Source organism: Ptychodera flava, unplaced genomic scaffold (assembly GCF_041260155.1).
Source record: "Ptychodera flava strain L36383 unplaced genomic scaffold, AS_Pfla_20210202 Scaffold_28__1_contigs__length_4768798_pilon, whole genome shotgun sequence".
NCBI lineage: Eukaryota > Metazoa > Hemichordata > Enteropneusta > Ptychoderidae > Ptychodera > Ptychodera flava.
Window position 1 is genome coordinate 1372290 of NW_027248350.1, and position 22130 is coordinate 1394419.

The 22130-nt window shown below is 38.0% G+C and overlaps 1 long non-coding RNA gene across 2 annotated transcripts in view; it reads left to right on the plus strand.

Moving 5' to 3' along the window:
• The window catches only part of LOC139127051 (uncharacterized), a 68281-nt gene that overhangs the window by 38516 nt on the left and 7635 nt on the right, over positions 1-22130 (plus strand). The window contains exons 1-2 of one of the 2 annotated variants that reach the window (XR_011550911.1): positions 18309-18413; positions 19535-19648. This is a non-coding gene — a long non-coding RNA (uncharacterized lncRNA). Of the gene's footprint in view, positions 1-18308; positions 18414-19534; positions 19649-22130 lie in introns of those variants that run through there. The other variant, XR_011550910.1, reaches the window with a different exon arrangement.

Genomic DNA, 22130 nt, shown 5'->3' on the forward strand with positions numbered 1-22130 from the left:
CCGCTTTACTCATTAAATAAAAGTAATCCGCGTAAATAAAACACAAAAATCGCGATAAAAATCATGCAATTTGTTACAATAATTTTGATCATTCCACATTAAAGAAAAATAAGAAGACTGTTCATGTGATAAATATATAATCCCATAGAATTTTTCTCTGTTTGACGTCATCGTATACTCGGTGTTTTTCGCGGAGCCGCACAACTTCGAGCGAGTATACGATGACGTCAAACAGAGAAAAATTCCATGCGATTATACATTTATCACATGGACAGTCTTCTTATTTTTCTTTTGACGTAGATGGATCAAAATTATCGTAACAAACATGAATTTCGTCGCGATTTGTGTGTTACTTACGCGCATTACTTTCATTTACAGAGTAAAGCTGTCCGTACCCAGGAGATACTTTCATTCATAAATCCCATCAAGCTGAAACTGGATACATCGAATGGTATCTCCACCAACCAAACGTACGGATTCGGTCACATGAACGTGTCAATCATTGTCACGCGCTGTACCGATGCCAAAGCAAGTCAGCCATCGGCGGACATAGCTTTCACAGTGCTAGCGACGGATAGCCATGGTATTCCAGGGCTCGAAATTAGCGGTAGTCCCGTTTCCATAGACTACCAACTTTTCCCTGGGGCTACCAAAATCCATGAAATGGTAGCCAACACGGACTACCAAAGACCGGGACATAAAATTCAGTCAGTAGTTGGCGTGCAATGTCAAATATCGAACTGACGTACTTGAATGACAGGCACTGGAGTGATGGTCAATGAAAAGGCATTTTCATTGCATTTTGATCATAATGTATCAATCACGGGCAATATGCCTCCTCCCTACAGAAAGCCCATGGTCTATTTTAGCACTACTGCAGTATGTCTAGTCTCGACGTGCTGAGAAGGTCGTGGTCGTTCTCATGGTGACTATCAAAATTTTCATACAACTCTGAGAATGAAACAAGTTGTCAATAGATCACCAAACTGTTGAGTATCACTGTTGTCCTTTAGGCCAAAAAAGATCGTTTCTGGTCACCGCGTTTGTCATTTCAGAACCTGCTTGTCATGGCACTTTTTTGGGTTACATACTAATCAGCACCCCTGTTTGCATGTCCAAAAATGCTAAACAGAAAACGGAAGTATTATGCAGCCAGTGATAAAAGACAATAACTGTTGCATCAATAGTGCCAAACCAGCATTGTTAAGAAAAAAAAGGAAAAAAAGAAAACCGCGTCGCCGCATCACTTTTTCTGAATGTCAAGGACCAGAAACATTTTTTTTTGGGGGGAGGGGCTTATACCTGTTTCCTTTTGGTACTAGGTGTGTAAGTATTCACATCAAATGACAAGAAAATTCACTTCATGGGCAGAATCTTGAAAAATTGCTTTTTCTTGTCTGGTTAATGAAAAACAATATCCTTAAACTAAAATATGCATGGGCTACCAGCCATTTTCACTGGACTACCAGCCTGGGGAAAAAGTTAATTTCGAGCCCTGTATTCAGAGTTATTAAGAATATTTACAAATGGATTTATGAAGTAAATGCAACGACACGATCGAAACAGTAATTCTCATTCTCAGAGATTCCGTGGCTTTTCAAAATATCACACAAGTTTACGACCGTAGCGAGCGCGAAAGATTCCGTTCGATGACACACAGAGTGTACCTCATTGCATGTTTATGCCCACAACGCTGCCGTCACCGGTCTCTGCCATGCCGGTGTCAACTCGTTAATCCCGATCTCGGTCGTCAATGTTTTCGTCTTAAGGACTTTGATGTTTGCAGTGACATATATCTTACCCGTAGATACATCCTAGTTTTACTTGACGGAAACTCTGTTTTGAGTGTCGCCTGAGTCAACTTTTCGAAGTACATCGGATTCCACAGCGCTGCACTGCATATAAGCTTACAGCTCAACAGCTCAACAGCCTTACGTGCTACACAGGTTTGATTCCGAGGGAGAATTTACGGATTTTTTTTGTATGATGAAGGAACTTTATCGTTCTAAATCGAATGACTTTATGCTTCTGCCTCCGAGTCGCTTTCCCGAAGATTATACTGTACTCATTTATTCAGTTGAACATTCCGTTGAGTTGTAGATTTCAGGTTTGAACCGGAATCGCCAGGTACGATGTCCATATTGAGCCTTACGACGCGACTCGACTGGCTCTGCGACGTTACTAAGCTAAGCCATTAAAATAAAACGATCGGCGGTATCCCCATTCGATTCTCGGGAACAGCTATAGTTTTAGCGACTCGAAAGTTCGCTGGACATATGTTTCCATGTGTGGATTTATCGGGTCACGTGTTTGTAAAAATTACATGAGAGTATGGCATCGATCACGACAAATCGGTCATGTTCACGTCGCGACCCGCATGTATGAGCGGTACCATGCATATATAATATATATATATATATATATATATATATATATATATATATATATATATATATATATATATATATATATATATATACACAATAAATATGAGAACACATCAAGTATGTTTGGTACCTATTACTCGAGTTTCACGCATACACGCGATCGTCAGATAGGTAGATTTTATTCTGTGAAATTTGCTTCAGGTGCTTACATATAAGTGTCAGGTTGGTCAAACCATTTGGTGTTGTGGGTTGGATTGAAATTGACAAGTAAAATTTGTTTTCGTGTCGGCACTTGGAGACCAACTCCGAACGCTTGTTTAAAAGGCTAGATTTATCTGCATTGATTATGAATAGCTTCTCTGTAAGGCAAAGGTTGCCTTTCTTTGACACATTTGAGTAACTGCTTGCTTTTGATAGGATTGACCATGATATGTTAAATGGTTTGTCCTGAGATTTCAAGTGACAGACTATTTTGACAATTCTGTGCTGTTGGCGTATGCTATGCAACACGCTATGCAAATCATGTCCAATCTTTCCGAAGTAAGGCATATTTTGACAATTCTGTGCTGTTGGCGTATGCTATGCAACACGCTATGCAAATCATGTCCAATCTTTCCGAAGTAAGGCATATTTTGACAATTCTGTGCTGTTGGCGTATGCTATGCAACACGCTATGCAAATCATGTCCAATCTTTCCGAAGTAAGGCATATATATATATATAAGTAAGGCATATGTATATATATATATATATATATATATATATATATATATATATATATATATATATATATATATATATATATATATATATATATAAATATATCACATGAACTGGCCCGTATCTCCGCCTGTGTGACGTACACCAGCACAGATAAGAAATCCGTATTACCCCTGTTGTACGTCATCAACCGGAACTTTTTTCCTGTACCGTTCGCACATGCACGTATGCACGTCGCGACATAGACCGATTTTCGTGATCGATGCCGTGACCTCATGACATTTTTACAAAAAGTTGACCCGTTAAATCCAGAGTTGGAAACATAAAAAGCATGGCTTGTCCAACGAAATTTCGAGTCGCTAAAAACTATAGCTATTAATTCCCGAGAATCGAATCGGGATACCATCGATCGTTTTATTTTCATTGGTTCAGTAACAATACATCGCGACTCCAGTTTATTCGTAAGGATGATGTGGACATCGTACCTGGCGATTCCGGTTGGCGGGTTTGAAATCTACACGACAACGTAAGTTCAACTGAATAAATAATCTTCAGGAAAGTGACATAGGAGGCAGAAGCATAAAGTCGTTAGACTAACAACGATAATTTGGGCTAATGTGCAGCGCTGAATAAGATCTGACCCAATTGGGTAGCTGAATCTTACCAATTAATGAAAACAATACAAATAGACTCCCTAAGTGGCTGTGAATAGTGAAAATGGACCAATCAGAGAAAGAGCTTATTCAAGCTGCACATCAGCAGATAAATTTCCTTCATCACACAAAGAGTCCGTATATTCTCGCCCGTAATGAAACATGCAACGTAAGGCTGTACCGAAGACATAAGCTGTCGAGCTCTTAACTCAGCAGTGCAGCGCTGTGGAATCCAATGTATTTCAAAAGTTGACTCAGACAACACTCACAACAGAACACAGTTTCTGTCTGTAACAATACTGGGTGTATCTATGGGCGAGATATGTGTCACTGCAAACATCAAAGTTCGTCGGTCAGACGAAAACATTGACGACCGAGATCGGGTTGACGAGTATCAACGCCGGTGGAGACCGGTGACGACAGCGTTCACTTGTTGCTACAACATGCAATGGGGTACACTGTGTGTGCCATCGAAGGGAATCTTTCGAGCTCGCCAAGGTCGTAAATTTGTGTGAGATTTTCAAAAACCACGGCGCCTCTAAGAATGGGAATAACCGTTTCGATCGTGTCGTTGCATTTACTTCAAAAATATATTTGTAAATATTTTAAATAACTCTGAAAACTATGGCTATCTGTCTCTGGCACGGTGAAGCTATGTCCGCCGATGACCGACTCGTCTTGGCATTGGTGCAGCACGAGACAATGATTGATACGTTCATGTGACCGAATCCGTATGTCTGATTGGTGGAGATACCATTCGATGTATCAAAATTTAAATTTGATGGGATTTATGAATGAAAGTATCTCCTGGGTGACGGGCCGCTTTACTCATTAAATGAAAGTAATCAGCGTATATAAAACACAAATCGACGAAATTCATGTAATGCGTTAATGTAATGCGTCAAAATAAAAATAAGAAGACTGTTCATGTGATAAATATATAATCCCATGGAATTTTTGGCTGTTTGACATAATCATATACTCGTGTTTATCGCGGAGCCGCACAACTTCTCACCTTCGGCTTGAAGTTTTCCGCGAAAAACACTCGGTTAAGATGACGTCAAACAGAGAAAATACCATGGGAATATATATATATATATATATATATATATATATATATATATGTGTGTGTGTGGTGTGTGTGTGTGTGTGTGTGTGTGTGTGTGTGTGTGTTTATTGTTTATATATATGTAAACTGTTTTGGTCATTTTTGCAGTGTCCTGTATTTCATCTACTGCGCAATGTCGAGGTTATCGGAAAGTTTCAGACGCAGACGACACAGTCATCCATCACTGTGCAGGTCAGTATCAAACAACTTATAAGTCATATGTAAGTCTAGTGAGCTAGATTCTATGATATGGCACATAATCGAGTATTATATTACAGCTTTGTGAATACCAGTGAATTTCTTGCGATAATGTAACCGATTATCCTGCAATGTGGCCCCTCAGCGAGCATAGCAATACAAGTTTTTTGTTTGTAAACGAATAAAGGACTGGGCATTTAAAAAGGGGGAAATTATGGGGTAAACCATGTAACACATATAAGGATAAATCTTGATAGTGGTGCACAATATCGATAATAATGCTTTACTGTACGATTTATTAATATTTTGAGTCCTCCCGCATGCACCTTGTCTGCTTTCTGGCTCGCGCTCGTCTTTCCCCGTCCGATATGCTGCAGTGTGCTCAATGCTGTACTCCGTTGTCTACAGCATGGCTTGGTTCGTTGATGTGCAGATAAAACAGAACTCAGTACGCTTGCAATTCCTGGAGGATGCTTGTTTGAGACACGGCATATCATGTACGTTAGTGGCCATGTAAACGAGGTTTAAAGCGTAAAAAGCTACTCAAACCAGTCATTACGGGCCAAAAACTGAAGCTGTCTCACAACCTTGACCGGTAGCGACTACAGAAATGACTCCGGAGTCATTCAAAGTCTCGATCAAGGTCAGCTACGATCAACAATCATGACAATGTGGGCTCTCCTTTGATCTCACATCTCGGCTACCTAGTTCTGATGAATCGTTGTATATCGTTGACAACTTTCGTCAACGGTTCCGACTAGTTCCCGACGAAGACCCTCCAGTAATTTTGTCAACAGTATCTTTCAAGCACTCGTTTACATCGAGTTTTCTCATTCGCAAAAATACACAATTCGCATTTATAAACACAATTATAAATGAAATTTAATCATTTAAATAAAATTTTGAACTTTGTTGATATTGTTTCCTATTGAATGCTGTACTACTAGCGACATAATACTGATCGTATCGATCAGCTAATACCATGTTGCTCGCTGATGTTGATGCATAATTATTCCGTTTTCTTTATGCATGACCATGTTTCAGCTTTTTGAATGGCATGATATTATAAAGACTTGATGTTTCAAGTCCGATATAGTCGGTAGAGATGCAATTCCTTTTCATATGCGTTAATTATTTCCAAATCGAGTCGTGAAAGTGCTATGCATTTTTTGTGTTGAACGTGCATGTAAAATTGTTTTACTGTATACAGATTCACGGCCGACCATACCGGACGATGCTCACTGGCTTCAAAGACAGTTTAAATTTCCTGTTTTATTCGTTTTCTACATCTACAAATTTACTGCCATTGCCAAAACGTTAAAATTATTGCAATGATGATGTACCCTCTCCTGCCCCATAACGGACGCAAGCCAACTTTCTACTCCATGATGTACTCGACTTCGCCTCGTACATTAAGTCGTGCAAAGGTCGCTTTCGTCCATTATGGGCCTGGAGTGGGTACATTATTGCTTGAACAATTGAAATCGTATGTTTGATTAATCCATGGCATTCCATCAGTCTTCAAAACAATTGTCCCGATCTCTTTAGTGTGTACATATGGCATAATTTTATGGTGAATTATGTGCATAATTTAGGGTGGGTTTTTGGACATACTCAGATTGTTGATTGAAGAACGTAGGGATGACAAGGTAATTAGTGTAAGAGCTTCTTAAGGACATTTCTCTGTGTGTGTCATACATACATACATACATACATACGTACGTACGTACGTACGTACGTACGTACGTACGTACGTACGTACGTACATACATACATACATACATACATACATACATACATACATACATACATACATACATACATACATACATACATACATACATACATACATACATTTATGTTAATGTACCCTTTGCATCGTTATGCATCACAGAACAAACATTTATAGGGGTAAGTAGCCGAGTTCGTATCCTAACGTTCACAAATGGTGACCACGCTATTGGAATCTTCTACAGCAATATATAAACAAGATGATACTGGCTTATTTGTAGGAAACGTACTCTGAAGAATCATGTTTTGTTATATGTTTTGTTATCGGAATGTTTACATACGGTCAATTACTTCCAGGCCAAGGATTATCGATCGCGAGAGTTTTACGTTATATTGTTGGCCCATCCAGATGACTCTACATGTAATCGTCAAACACAATGCAAGTCTATTGTCAATGACAGCAAAGTCAACGATGTATACTATCAAACCGGTAAGGTATATCAAATATAATTAAATTACCGTAATGTTATCCTTAATTTAGGGCTGGTACGAAAAGTGTCGGTTTCGCGACCAGAAAATATCACAATGTTGCTCTTTAATTGCAAACTTATCAAATACTTCCTAAAGAACCTTCGGAACAGGGCAAATATCTATGATGATTTTTCAAGAAACTCGAGTATTCATCTATAGCATCTAACGGCGTAAATTCTATTCTGAAGGTAATAATTTAAGACCCACTTCATATACTATAATGCCCACAATGTTTTCTAGTTTCCTTTGCCTTCTTCAAGCAGAAATAAACACCAAACTGTCAATAATCAAAGGTCAAAGATTTCTTCTCTGAATTACATCTGATTGGTAACTACCGAATATTTTACTCGTGTTTTAATACCTTAACTCTATCCCCAAGTTAGGAAACTTGTATTGTTCAAATGTATGAACGAGGAGCTTACCTCCGGAATGCGCACCCGAAGCCTATGACGTCATAGCGTGCGTTCTGGCATCGCGTCGACCTAAGCGCCAAGAAAATCGCAAATTCTTCGCAGTTTAGAGAGAGACCGACGTTGTAAAAGCCCTGCTCGAAGGATGAAAATGTATACATAACAGAGGAGTAGGTAGTTTCTATCATAATAAGAATTAATGTTTGCGAAAATTGACAGTATGTTGTATGACGGCAGACATTTTCGCTATTGCATCGCAAGTACAGGTACTGTGTATTCCGACCCTTCAAATCTCGATGCATAGCATTGAAACTGTACATCTTAGAATTAAACAAGTAGTTTATGTCTTTTTTGATTGCTTTGTTTGCAAATTAAATGATTTCGACGCTATTTACGACTGTTACGTATGTTGTTGCCGACGATGTCTAACTCCGCCATTTTGTTCTTTCGTGTCTTGGCTTTTATTTTAAATGCATGGCAATCAGTGAACGGATTATCTTAATTGACGTGACCTGATGTTTGAAACTTACTGGATGCCACATTTTATGAGTTAATTTCATTTTGCTGTAAAGAAAAAGGCGATAGATTCCGAGACCGTAATATTGCATTGCAGCTGGTCTTTCAAAATGGCGGCGATACTTCCAACCCAAAATATAAGTGCAATATTCAACAAATGTGTTAGTTACGAGTCTTGGCAAACATTTGAAGGCTCACTTAATTGCAATGGCTATTTCATTTGGCCTTTCATGCTGTTTTTCTTGAGATTTCAGACATTGTTTTATTTCGGTTAGAGACGGCGGCCATCTTTTTTCGCTATCCGGATCAGGTTGTTTACATCCAAGGTCCTGACTCTATACCGTTCCATTAAAATTACGTGTGCTATCACTGTATACCAGTAGGCCAACGTGTGAACTACTCGTTAACACCCTTTTGTCCCAAATATTTATCGAGACAAGGACTAAAACAAAGGAACAGGCCAGTTTCCTAACCGGTGGGGTAGAGTAACCATTCTCAATATATTGAGAAAATATAGAAGAAGAATAACCTCACTATATTGAGAATTCTAATGTTCGATATGCATTAACGGGTCATATATCATGACCTCTTTCGTTTTCCGCACTTTCTGTATTGAGATCTAAATTGTAGCCGCCAACATTAACATTTATTTTCTGTTATATACCGTTTTCTGTTTTGCTCAGCGAGTTCTACTTCTTCAGTGCATGAAATGATCAGATTGAAAAACGTGACGCTAGAAATTATACCCACAAAGTCAAGTGAGTAAATACAATTTGATAAATCTATAATACCATCCCGTCACCTAATGTAATGGCAATATAGGCAGCATATCTGGTATTAACTAAAGTGTGACGAGCACAATTTTGATAATGTAAAGGTACTAACTTTAATATTGTTGTGATGAACATCGGGTTTTTTACTAATAAAGTGACTTGAAAAAGTTAAATCAATCATCTTTTGACATATTTTTGTGTCATGACAATGACAGACACGTCGAAAGTCATTTGCTATTGATTTATGTACAAGGCAAAACATGTCTCATTCAAGCTTTGATTAAATTTAGGATATTTAATCACTTTTGCATTTTGCAAAATCAACCGAAACTGTCAGTAAAAACTGTTCATGTCTTTGCTTCTAAACCTTGTGCTTGAAAAACCAGTCTAACACAAATTCGTAAGTTCTATCAGAAAGCGAAAAGTTGTCCATTTTGCTTCAATATCCCCTACATCTACAGCTCTAATTTAAGACGGTATTAACCTTTCATTCAAAAAGACTTATTTGTTTCGCAGGTAGCGTGTACTGGACTGGCACCATGGTAACAACGTCATTTTTCCTCTGTCTTTATATTGCCTTCGCGATCTATGTTTTCATACAGTACCGGTAAATATTCGGCTTTTTTCGAACGATGTACTTTTTCAATTTGAGCGTTCACACATACATGGACTACAGGCAGAGCCTTATCGCTTTATTTGATTTTCGATAGCGCTCTCGCAATTCACAAGCGTTTGCGAGGAACAGAACCTAGGCATTCAGCGTCTTATGTTGATCAATGTTTAGACATGTTCGAAACAACGAAACACTAATGTCTGCAATGATGTAGGTAAACCTTACGTAATTTACAATTTTAAAAGTTTTATTTACATTTTTTGTTTTTTACGTTGCTTGTAGGGAGCCGCCATTATTTACGGCCTGGGGGTCGGAGGAATTTCATCGGAAACTCCGAAATTTCGAGTTAACCCCCTGCCAATCATGATAAATTTGAGTAATCCCCTCTCTAACTCGGAAATTTTGACTGATCCCCCCACTTAGAAAAAGGTAAATACCAATACATGTATTTGTAAAATTAACCAAAAAAACCCCCAAAAAACAGCACAAATGGACAACAAAATACAGATTTATAACCATAACCAGTATCCAACCAAACAGATTGTTTAATAATTTTGATTTGTATCATGACAGGGCTTTCACTGTACAAGGATATCTGACTGGGCAGAATTTGAAAGTACAGGAAGGAGAACACGCGAGCGGCTGACGGGGAAGCGTCAGACGGGACTGTCTCTATCTTGCATGGACAATTTTGAGAAATTGATGTTTGTAATGGTGCAATCTGAGAGATGTTTCAATTATTTTGCACTCGGTAAAATTGTTTGAAAATGACATTGAATACTGAAATTTTAATTATATTTGTTACATGATCAGTGTTTGAATCAAAATACTTAACAACCGAACTATGACAATGCAGTCAGTTTGCAAGAGATTGAAGACCAAATAATATGCAGGAATGGAAAATCCTTGACCTTCTTGTGTTATTTCTCCAGCTGCAAGCTTCTAACGGAAATCCTGGATACGGCATGGTTAGTTGTCCAAATGGTTATTGAAATGAAGTCAATTTCACTATACGTTCCTTTGATAATAAGGATGAATTCACAACAGTTCAGTTTTGTCCCAGATCCTGTGAAACATTCAATTTGAGAAATTGATGTGTGCAATGGTGCAGTCAGGTGCAATCTGACAGGTGTTTTCAATTTGTCTTTTGCTAGTAAAACTGTTAGAACACTCCAAGGCGGGAGAGCACGAAAGGGATGTCCCCCTCTCGCATCGAAAATTTTGAGAAATTGATGTGTGCAATGGTACAATCTGAGAGGTGTTTCAATTTATTTCGCACAAAATTGAGTTACCTCCCTCTTCCTCACTACATTTTGAGCAAATCCCCTTAAGTTATGAAGATTTTGAGTGACGCCCCTCACATTCTCCACCCCCAGGCCGTAAATAATGACGGCCCCCTTCGTATTTTTCAGTGGGCTTAGAAGTGGTAGAATTGAAGACGGACAAAATGCAGGTAAATACAACACTACTCACTTTTGAAGTAAATTTAAGTAATCAATGTTTATGCTTTTCCAGGTTTAACGTAACTCTCAAGTATTCATCGACACATGATATGTAAAATGCTGTCAGAAAGCGCCGTATTTAATTAACAGCTATACGTTTTACATTTCCGTGAGGTATAACACACACTTAGAAGTTATTACCCAATATCGCCTGTTCCTGTGTCGTATCAGCATTCGTGTCAGTTGTGATGCGTCAGACACGAGACGAAGTCCAATTATTTTGCAAGTTCACAAATTGTAACCGGCTTCCCTTTCCTAAAATTGAGAGAGATCGATTGACTGCAATATAATTGCAAAAGCTATGGAATCCTCATGTGTTGATTTAGGCATATCCCATGATAATATAATTACATTAACGAATTAAAAACTTTGAAGAGTTTGTTCTTATAGAAAACAGAATCTTTATTGGCATTGACAGTGGTTGATTAAGAATTTATCGACGAAAGTTTTTTCTGCTGTTCTTAACCTTGTCGATCCATTCTATATCGATCCGTGTCATCTATATTGCATTCAGATAACAGAAATGATAGTGGCGATGACAAGACAAAGGTAGGGCCATCCGTTCAAGCTTAAAGTGTCATTTTTTGTAATGAAGTCTGTAGAAATGTGGCCTTTTTAATGGGAGCAAAAACTATCAGTAAATATTTTCATTAGAATCTATATAAATATGTGATCGCTTTCAAGCTGACACAGCACTAAAATTGTCTGTGCTAGTGCAGCTTACGTTTATCCTTTATGTTCTTTACGACATATATAACTCTCCGAATAGTCAATGTATCATTCCTGCGAACAACGTTGGATTTTGTAGATGACTTGGTTATATTTGTGGTTTTCAAAACTGTAACCACGTGTCTCTGCACAGGAGGACAGTTTGTATTCATTGTACTTCATACCAGTAGCTATCTTCTACGTATTGCCTGTGATACAACTCGTCTTCTCCAATCATATGGTAAGTAAAAGGTTTATGTGGATCACAAATGTGATTATGCTTCAAAAATATGCATTGATAATACAATTCGATCATGATTACGGGAGTCTCAGACAAGTTTGAGAGGTCCGATAATTTTTCTTCACCTTCACGGGATGTATTTAGTAGTATAACTACTACTAAAGCTAGAGTTTTTCCCTATGACAGACACTGATTACATACAGAGAGAGAGAGAGAGAGAGAGAGAGAGAGAGAGAGAGAGAGAGAGAGAGAGAGAGAGAGAGAGATCATTTTGCAGAAGATGACAAGGTACGAAACTATTTGCCTGAACTTTCTCAAACAAAATTACTTAATACGTTCTAATGAACCATATATTTTATACAATTTTTAAATATTCTAATTAGATACAGAACTATACTGGTATAAATGAAGAAAAATGTTACTTCAACTATATGTGTACAAATTCACTGGGTCAAATGAGGTGAGTTCTGAAACAACGGATCTTCGCAATGCTAAGGGTAAGGATTTGCTGAGCGGGCATTCGTCTCGGCAGAAAGCTCAGAAATAAAATAAGTTTTAAACAACAAAGATGAAAGTTAACGAACGAGTAAAAACTTACAATTGCCCCATTTCGCAAGAAATCTAGAAATAAAATCTACAGGGAAACTACAGTATACTAATTTGTATTGAGTATATCCGTCTGTAACGAAATACTGAAACTTTAAAGAATACTATGGCAATTGATACTTGGAGTCACTGCACAAATTATGCAGAAGACATATCAGTCGTGTTTTGGAATTGTTTTGTGCTCGATTGATGGTTCCGATCAAGGTAATTGCACTGTTCGGATGGTACAACTCGTTTTCGGAAAATTGGAGTGCAGTTGTAGAGTGATAGCCGGCCGTCCCACTGTACTCTGCAAGCAGAATACATATTTTTGAGCAGTTTTTCGTGTCAGGTGTATAATACTAGCAAATTTTCATTAGGCGTTTTTATTTTTCGGTAAAATTGTGCTTAAGTGCACATACCAAAAGCTGAAAGGGATCAGAATCAACAATTATGCCCATAACTGGACGTTCGGAAACTGAGTAGCTCTGTTAATTTGCCGTATTCATGTGAACATCCCGACGCCGTGATGCAGTTCCGCTTACAGTGAAAATATGATTCATTAAAACATTTCAATACTGGTTAGTATCAGTACTCTCTAAACAAGAGCAGAATTGCAATACAGGCATAGCATGTATCATAATTACATATATCGCCCTGACCCTAGATGAAAATTTGAATTTGTGCTGTTATTTAGTGCAAAGTATTTCATAACAAATTTGGAAGTACAATATATAATCAAAGTTATGACATGTACACATGTACTTCATCAGTGATCGGGAATAAAGACACTCAATTTTGCCATAAATGATCAATACATGCAAGAAAATAATCCTGTAATTTCTTTAAAAATATAAGCGCTCGCAGTCATTTTGTCTCCTGGTCACATAAAAGGCACGATATAAAATTTGTGTTAGTTTTCCACAGCATCCTCAAACTGCATTCGCTTCCGAGATTATACGCTGAGTGAAATCTGAGCAGTCGTCTTTTTTTGTTCGATGTATTTTTGTAAATACTTGACCGCATCGTCCGCAATCAATTGATCCACTTTCTTTTATTTCAGTGCGTTTAACAGTGTCTTCAGCAACACAGGGTACATATTTGTTGGCTTTTTGTACCTGATCATAGTGCTATCGAAAGATAAGCTTACTTCCGATGAAGGATTAAAGGTACCGTGATGTAATAATTTGTAGAAAATCAAATGAACTGCATTTTGCACTTAGCTAGAAGACAATGTTGCTGATGAGAAATTAACTCTTCTTCGTTCACCATTAATAGCTCATCTAGTTCTTCATATTACAATCTAAAATCACCACTACATCATGCACTTATCCGAAATGTTTCCAATCCCGTTCAGAGTGATTTACATCTGAAAAGCAAGATTGCGAAATGGTTCGAAAGAGAGCCCCATCCGTTACACTCATGCGAAATGTAGAAGGCAAACACGACAATTCTTAAATAAGATAAAGTCTAACTTTCAGCTACATCACTAATACTCATTTATAATATTAAATACATGCTGTTATCTTTATGAAGGAGGGGATTTAGGACCAGTGAATTGTTTCCTCAAGGATACCATCGAAGGTAACAAAACAGTGCTGTTAATCGATGACTTACTTTTGAGAGACCCTCTTCTTTACAGGGCTATGGCATCAAGAAGTATTACGACCTCCATTACACTCTTGGTATGGCACTTTTAATGGAAGGTGTTCTCAATGGGTCGTATCATTTTTGTCCTAACGGTTCAAACTATCAGTTGGTAAGTTCATCGTCATGGCATGTCCATCACGTTAGCTAGAGTCAAGAGATATCTATCAATCCCGTAAGAATTGAGCACTGTGAATGAAGGTTGCATTGTTTTCACGTTACTGACGATGACAATGATTGTGATAATATGGGTGTGTGTGTGTGTGTGTGTGTGTGTGTGTGAGAGAGAGAGAGAGAGAGAGAGAGAGAGAGAGAGAGAGAGAGAGAGAGAGAATTTCAATGTCGCGTTGCCAACAGAAATTAACACAAATATGCATCGACATAATTACTAATTCTCGGCAAGCAATCATACTATCGACGGTAATTAATTATAAAGATGCTGTTACCCTGATCTCAGCGAACTAACAGACATACGGACAGACAGACAAATAAGAATACATGACATCGTAAGAAATTAGAGAACTCGATGCCAGGGACAGAGTGTTGTGAATAATAACACAGATTACTTCAAGCACAAATTAATAGTTTGTTACTTAAGTTTCATGGATCTCGAAATTTCAGACTAACTTGTCCTAAGGTCATCAAAATCGACGAAACCCATGTACATGAATATAACATATCTTCCAGGCACCACCAATATATGTATGTACATTATGGTATGCCTTGCGACACTGAAACTATTCCAGAATAGACACCCAGACAAGCTGGCCTGTGCATATGTTACATATACTTGCCTTGCTGTTTTGGACATCGTTGCTTTCCTTGGTTTGGTGAGTTTCAGTTGCTCTATCAAGCCGTTATTTACAGAAGCAAGAGTATTTGAATACGCATAGATTGTTCGTAACGCTTGCAGCTAAACGTATGCATATTGATGCAGACGGTTTTGTAATGAAGTAGTCAGTCCCATTCTTGTTTGAATTCAATAGGAAGATAATCTGATAATCTCAATTCGTAATTCCCCGTAAGGTGTTTGGGACATACTGGGCATTCTGGACCATTTTAGTCTTCGTGCACATTGGCATGTCAGGCTTCCTTACTTTGCTGTACTATAAACATGACAAAGGACACAGGTCATGCTCGGATGGTGAGTCAATATTTTAATTTACTAAGGAAAGCTTACAGGCTCTCGTATGTGTTTACTAAAATAGACGGCTGTCCAAATATCATGATCAAGAATAATAATCATATCAATATTGATTTATGTATGTCTGTTATGAGAGACAAATTTCCGACACGCATTAAGGAATACTGAACCGTTGATCATATGTTCCGGACGGTGTCAATATCACTTTGAGTAAATTTTGCTTTTAGTTTCAAATGCATCCCAAAGGAAGCCTGCCTGTCCCCTAAAGAGACGACAGATACATAAATTGCTGGTTTTGCAAATGGATTCGTTATGCGTTAATCAGACATCCTCCTTTCGTTTTTGCCTCCACAGATGACACTCAAAACGACGATGAAAATGTGGTTATTGTAGTAAGTCTTACATGCCGACGTTGGATGCTTATGAACTAAAATCATTGTCAAAGTAAAATAATATGTATGAAAGTTCCATTTATTTGTACAAAGTTCATCGGACGATATCCTAAATTTCCTTGAACTTGTCTTTTTTTGCCTGGCTTCCCTGAACAGGCTGAGCCTGGGTTGTTTAGGTTTTGATGATAGATTGACAAAAATATTAAATATATTTAAATTTGTGCTAAAAAGATTTTAGTTGTGTTTACAAACATACTGCCTCTTTCGACTCCAAGAAGCATGTCTAAATGCTCAAAGTTCAACACGACCTTTGTTTTTATCGATGTCGTAGTTGACAACTATTTTTAGTGCAGGAGCAGAGAAGAATAGGGTAAGAAACTATATTTGTGGTAAATATCAAAGACAATGAAACACTTATCTGAAATTAAAGTCCCTGTAATGACACAAGCATTGTCCAGGCACATAGTTTGGAACCTGACCAGAATTATTATAATAGCTGTACAGTTAGCAGGAAGATATTAAAGGATTGAAGTCGGCAGTAACATATTAGAGTAGTGTGCGCCTCGAAAGTGAAAGATTCAAACTTTGCATAAACTTTCCTAAATGAAACTTTCAACCATTCTCTTACTAAATCAAGAATAAAAACCGAGGGTCACCGTGCAAAGTTTGGAACTAGGGAAACAAATTATCCAAGAGTTTGCTATATTTGAGATTTATATAGTCACCATCCCTTAGTGTATGGGGAAAATAAATTTGGATTTTCGAAAACTGAGACGGTGAAAGTTTTTCTTTCTCCTAGAGCTTTTAAATGAGCTCCCTAAGTTGTAGATCAGAAAACAGTTGTAGAAATTTGAGAATCAGAATATCTGTACCGGAGACGCATTCTACGTTTAAGGAGGGATCCCCGTAGTTTACTCCGCCACGCATCTATATATTGCAAGACATTGTTCCCATTGACCAACCGCGCTAGTCATTGTCCATGGATATTATTAACATGCATGTAGCAGTTTCCTTTCCAAATATGATACACTGGTCACACTGAGTTCGATTCTTGATAAAGTACAGAAAAGGTTCGTTATCAAAATTCGAAATGTTCATCGCTAAGTTGAGCAGACTCTGATTGCCTTGTAGTGTATTTTAAATTGAAATTTGACAACACTTAAGACATGCGATTTGTTCTTTCTTTGTTGTCTGTTTGTTCCTAGTGTAAGACAGTTCTGATCTTTGTCGTCAATGTATTCAACCTCTTGACGTAAGTAAATGTTCGCTGTCCATGTGCATGTTGCTGGCAACTGTCTACTAGTATGTTGTGTGAAATTATACACGTTTTTCTTGCTACCGTTCTATAACGATTCTTATCACTTTTATTAACACCAAAGATGTTCGTCTCCATAACAGTGATTACATTATGGTTTGTCTGACATTTCATTGCATTACATAATGAATATCTTCATGCCTGTTGATTGTGTTCTTGCTACTGTATGCCTGATTTCCTTCTTATATCATTGAGAATTGCTATCCTCTTCTATCGTTTGCTCTTCAATCTAAATATTCTGAGAAGTAAAACTCTTTGTCTTGGTCTTGCCATATTTGTTCGCCAGCCATCTAGTTTGCATATGTATGCGCGTTTTTGCTTTTCAGGAACTTGCTGTTAGGAACGCTTTTAACATTTTCGTCGTTGCTCGCCTTGAAAAAAGGACATAGATTTTGAATCCTTTTAAGTTTCGATTCTCTCCGGATAGTATCAATTTTGTGATAACCTAGCTTGTTTGTACTTGACAATGGGCTCTGGAGAATTTAAAAGCATTATTTGACCCTTTTAGAACAAAGGTATCATAACTGATGTACATGGTGATGCTCTTTAATGACTTATGAAGTCTGTCTGTCTATGTGCCAATTTATAAGGCTGCCTTTGCCTTTCTCTGACTCTCTCTCTTCGTCTGTCTGTCTGTCTGTCTGTCTGTCTGTCTGTCTGTCTGTCTCTCTTCTCTCTCTCTCTCTCTCTCTCTCTTCTCTCTCTCTCTCTCTCTCTCTCTCTTAGTGCCATAGCTGCAGCTGTTGAACAACCTGAAGATTTTGAAACATATTTGTTGGGCATTTTGATGGTTAATTTAGGCTTGTACTTCTCCTTTTACATAATTACGAAGGTACAAACAATACCCTGCAGATGCGAACTCGAACTTCAATTTACTAAAAAGCACATTTGCTCGGCAAACACAGAAATTGAAAAAATTTAAGATAGACGTCGACGACCCCCAATCTTTAATAATCGTTCAATAAGAATGACCTTGTCCATTGTAACTTTAAGCGTCACTAAGAAATACATTATCATCAGACTAAAATCGGTTCGTGTAATTTCTTTTCAGTATTTCAAATTTATCAAGTTGATTCTACCAAGGGACAGACAGTTAACTAAATGTCTGTTTCACAATGCCCTATTCCAGGTAGTTTTATGGGAGCATTGGACAGTGCCTCCCATCGTGTGTGCCACAATTGCGTGTTGTCTATGGGTACCAGCATGGATCTACTTTAGTCAAGGATTAACTCGCTGGGAAGTAAGTGCATTTGCTATATATTTTGCGGTAACGTGAAAGCTGTTCAATTTTTTAGAAAATGGGAGGTAGGAGAAGTTGCTGAAAAATCTTTCTTGTGTTTGTTACAAGTTGCGATGTCAAGTTGAAACTGTATCAATATCAATTTACAAGATCCTTGACCAACAGCTGCATGGCTAAAAGCGATGTTGCGCATGCTTCCTAGGGTTTCCTTTCTTCCTACGTTGTTACTTCGCCACTTGATAGCTCTTAACTTCATACTCACATATGCGCACACGAACATATTTATACACACGTACAAACACAAACCATCCAATTTCTTTGCAGTCAGCGGCAGGAGTTCAAAAAAGAAATCGCCTATTAGCCTAATATAGCAAAACCCACCACTTGTTCATGCCAAAATATTCTGGGCAGCAATTTGAGAGATATCACTTGTATCGCGTCGCCTAGAGGACAGGCAAACTAGGACTAAATAGTCTAAGAAATACAATATTGATATATAATTTTGAAATCTTAATACTATCAATAAAGCTGTTTTGGTATTCCATCAGGGTTGATATTCTCTTCTCTCCTCTGCTAGGAACACGATTGGAACTATTTTAGGATAATTGGATCTTCATATTTTTCAAATTTCTCAAAAAATCATAGGTGCTCTGTAGCTGAATGTCTCAATATTACAAATTACTCATAAAAACAAGTGTGTAACTTTAAAAGAAAAGCAGATTAGCTAACATTTGCAGATTTTAAAGACATTACTTCACCATCCAATTATCCCAAATTAGTTCCAATCGAGTTTAGGCAATACTTGATAAAATTATTGAACGTGTATGAATTATACTTGACATTGTAGCCTATGGCGCGTCCCTTTTTGTATACTTGTACTATTAGGACGCGCCGTATTGTATTGATAATATTAATATTTCATGATCATGTATCAATATCATATTTCTTAGACTCTTTACCCTACTTCCCATGTGCCTAAACAGCCATTTTTATTACGTTGCCTAAATAAACATTTGTGTGAAGTTGCCAAGAGCATATAGTAGCAAGCTTTACCGAAATGAACTTGTTTTCTTTTGAAAATAGTATACTTACCAACTGATGTGATGTAATTCATTTGACAGACAACTCCGGCAATATCACGTGAGGGCAACAAAGACTGCAGCTGGTTTGATTTCTACGACTACCATGATATTTGGCACTTCTTGTCAGCTGGTGCTTTATTCTTCACATTCTTGGTAGGTTCAGTGGGTCCCTTAGCATTACCCGATCACAGCAAATTTGCATACGTCAAGTAGTCCGTGCGCTAGAGGGGGGTTACGTGTCCCCCACAGGATAACAAACATGTATTTTTTAGAAGCCTTGGGATTCCTAGGATACGGAATGGAAATTTAACAGAAAAAATATAGGGACTCAATAGCTGTTACAGCCATGTTTTTGTCACCCACATGCATTTTTGTTAAACCCGTCTTCTTGGAAGTCATCTTTTGAGCTCATTTTTTAAGGTAGCGACTCAGGTTCATTGACACGTATTTTCAATCCTCATTTTCACAAAGAAGAAGTGGTCACACACCCGACATGTGGTACTTTTTTATCTGCTCGGTCACCGAAGAGTTCAGAAAATTTGTTAGTTTTTCAAAAACAGTGCGCATACAGTTGTGTTACTCAAAAACAAGTGTCTTTTAGTTTTTTTACTCACAAAAGTGTAAGTACAAATCTTCAATCGGCCTTGGTGATCTGTTTACGGCTATCAACGGCTGGGTATACTTGGCAAAAACAGTGTCCCGGATTTTTGAAATTCGCATTTGTTTTCGCACAATCAGCCTTCAAAGTGTCAACTTGCCGATTTTTGCATAAATTATCGGCCTTTGTTAACGTTTGTCATGATATCTTTACTTCCAGGCCTTTCATCGGAAATCTGAGATACGGTCTTTCAGATATATTCATTCACTGTCCACGGGTCAAAAATCAGGCTAATCTGTCTAGGCGCCGACTTATACTTATTTGAATGATGTACGCACTGCCAAAAACGGAACTGGGAAAATCGACGATTTGTGTTAAACGACCTGTGCGTCACAGACTGTGGCCAAGAAGTCTGACTCGCCCACTATTTTCTGCGAATTTTATTACACGAAGGACTAAGCTGAAATATTTAGCGTCAATTCTGGGAATTTAGAACATGTTTGGGATTGCAGATTGTGTGAAATAGAAAGAAATTCTACACCGACCTGGCAAATGCTTAGTGCCAGCAGTTGGTGGTTTTTACACAACAAATACAGAAGGGTAATTAGCGATTTAATCCATTTTTCGACCGTTTAAGCTATTAGATTAACTGTATACTGTTGTCTCAACGGTTACAATCTTGTCACCAGAGTTTACGGTCAAGATAAAGATGTCGAAACTTGTGTAAAATAGTCTATCGGATCGAGACCTATGTGCTGTCGTCGCTCGATCGCGTCGGGCATTCGCTTGTTCTTGACTCGAGTTGTCTACTTCCTGTCTCGCGATCGGCAATGTGTTCATGTTCTTTGTGAAAAGTGATTGTCAAGTTCATGTTAGCGCCGACATCTATCCGAACGGAACGTCAGTTGCTAGTTTTCCTACCTCAAAATGAGACGAACACATGTAACTCTTGACTAGACATAATATGTCTAGATCTGTTGAAAAATTGTATTTTCTTAGTGTTTGCACTGCGCTGCAAACTTGTCACCCGTCGTTACGACGGGAGAGATGGACTTGTGTTATTTTTTCAAACTTTAAATTTTATTTATATATGTTCTTGTACCGATTTTATCAAACTAATACTCACGCTGTGGCGTAAAACAGTGCAGGCTATCATCGACAGCGTGTTCCGAGAGACAGGGTATCGACTAACCTACAGTGGAGTCACTGGATGTGCGCATTACCAGTGCACATATAATTATTTGAGAGATTTTTTCTTGTAATCAAACTTTTGATGACTGACCATATTTGTCACCAATTCTTTATTCATCGTAAGTAGAAATTCTATGCACCGCTAATCTCACCATGGTATAATATAACCAGCAAAAAAGAAAAGAAAAGCGTACTCAACTAGTGCTGACCGGACAGATCGTTGTCTGGTCAGTCACTGATGCTGATGGGTCGTCATATGCAGTGAACACGTACCTTTCAGACACTTATAGAAATTCCGCAAAGCATGAATACAAAATTATTGCGAACATTTTCTGAGTATATGTTTGCCTTGCGTGAAACCAACCTCATTGCTAGTTTCGGCACTGCTAGAAGTTGAGCCAGGTTTGTTTCACGTTCAGTGTTGAGGTCAAGCTAGCAGCTGTGGAGTCTGCGGGTAATGGACAAGTTCAGACAAGACAAGAATCATTTGTGAACTCTCGCAATCCATGTGTACTTTGACGTAATTAAATTTTTAGGTTAATTTAAGAAAGAAAAGGCATGAAATAAAATAAAAACATTTGCATTTTGTTTTGAAAAATTAGCAGATCGGTGAACTTGCTCTTGTGAATCTGCATTATGTGTGTATGAACTCATGCACTCGCTTGGGAAACTCCTTGACATAAATGTCGCGTGTTGTCGGGTACGGTGTTGCTCAAGGTTTCTATAATTGACAGGCACGAAAAGGCTGCACAAAGAAAGATGAAACTTCGAGGTAAAAATAAAAGAACACGATACTAACACCAAGCATGTACAGCAAGAGAGATAAAATTATCGCAACTAAGAGAA